The sequence below is a fragment of the Plasmopara halstedii genome (assembly GCF_900000015.1).
Source record: "Plasmopara halstedii genome assembly, contig: Scaffold_1343, whole genome shotgun sequence".
In the NCBI taxonomy this organism is placed as follows: domain Eukaryota; phylum Oomycota; class Peronosporomycetes; order Peronosporales; family Peronosporaceae; genus Plasmopara; species Plasmopara halstedii.
Window position 1 is genome coordinate 818,469 of NW_020188258.1, and position 550 is coordinate 819,018.

Here is a 550-nt window from a genome sequence, read left to right on the forward strand (position 1 = left end):
TCGGTAAAAAAGAAACGAGCGCCGCGCTGCGCGCACGCTATCAGTGACGAGTGACCTCGTATAGGATGTGGAGGTGGTCCACTTCGAGTCTGACACTCCTTTCCCCGGGTGGGATGACAAGGAAGGCGAGCCGCGCCAGCTGCGTGAGACGAGCCCTGCTCGCGCCTTGCGGACCCCATGTCCGTTTCCTGACCTCTTATCACCTGAGGGATGTGGTGTCATCAACAATGACCTCGACAAGGCACAGAAGCGGCAGCTAGAAGCTGCCAGTAAGGCGGCTCTAATGCGCGCCCATCCACGGTCAGTCGCTGACCATCTTGTGAATATGACTTCCGCCCGGCGGATTCCGCTGTGGAAGCGAAGGACGCGAAAACTCGATCGTTACGCATCCACATCATCGGGCCTCGGCCATGACGGAAGATGAGCTTACCGAGCGGAAAGCTGTATGAGCTCGTTTCTTGGTTCCACAAGAATTTCCGTTGGAAACTTATCGCACTCGTCTGCGTACTCAACGAGGTGGCTCTCGTGTACCCGCAATACGGACGATACC